This window comes from Sinocyclocheilus anshuiensis, unplaced genomic scaffold (assembly GCF_001515605.1).
Source record: "Sinocyclocheilus anshuiensis isolate Anshui unplaced genomic scaffold, SAMN03320099.WGS_v1.1 C32283570, whole genome shotgun sequence".
In the NCBI taxonomy this organism is placed as follows: Eukaryota; Metazoa; Chordata; class Actinopteri; order Cypriniformes; family Cyprinidae; genus Sinocyclocheilus; species Sinocyclocheilus anshuiensis.
The window spans coordinates 124-834 of record NW_015614187.1 but is presented as its reverse complement, the minus strand read 5'-3'; the positions used below and the strand labels follow the sequence as shown (position 1 = coordinate 834).

The window sequence follows — 711 nt, the reverse complement described above, 5'->3', positions numbered from 1 at the left end:
GGATACTCCAAGCGCATCGCCGTCGGTCATGCGCCAAGTGTCTACGCAGGTGCAGGGGGCTCCAGCGTGCGCGTCTCTTACGCACAGAGCGCGAAGAGCGGTTTCGACCTGGCCAGCGCGCTCGGCGGCGGTGACAATGGCTTCGGTTCGGCTTTCAACGAGAAGGCCACCATGCAGAACCTCAACGACCGCCTGGCGAGCTACCTGGAGAAGGTGCGCTCCCTGGAGAAAGCCAACGCGCAACTGGAGCGCCAGATCCGGGAGTGGTACGAGAAGAGAACTCCTGTCTCCAGAGACTACAGCCACTATTACGTCACCATTGAAGATCTGCGCAAAAAAGTGAGTGATTTTACATTACAGAGCTATAGAATTTATATTATTTACGACGTGGAAAATATTTAAATGAAAAGTAAACTATACTATTTATGACCATAGTACTATAATTATGATATTTTATTGACCTAAAACAGTAAATCGATAAAAACTAAAACATAAAAATAAAAGATTATCAATCCCTATAGCCTGTATGTCTATATTAGATAATCACGTCTCTAGGGTTATGTTTAACCATAACCAAAACTATATATAAAAAAAGTGAAATAAAACACACATATATATATATATATATTAAAAAAACGGAAACTAAACATAAACGAGAAATGTTATCTCGGCAACTAGCAGAAATACTAAGATAACTACAACTAAATGAAA

General features: G+C 41.4%; 1 pseudogene; it reads left to right on the top strand.

Annotated features, from left to right (window-relative positions):
• Window positions 1-6: 6 nt before the first annotated feature.
• Window positions 7-417, top strand: LOC107682508 (keratin, type I cytoskeletal 19 pseudogene; annotated as a pseudogene).
• Window positions 418-711: the final 294 nt, after the last annotated feature.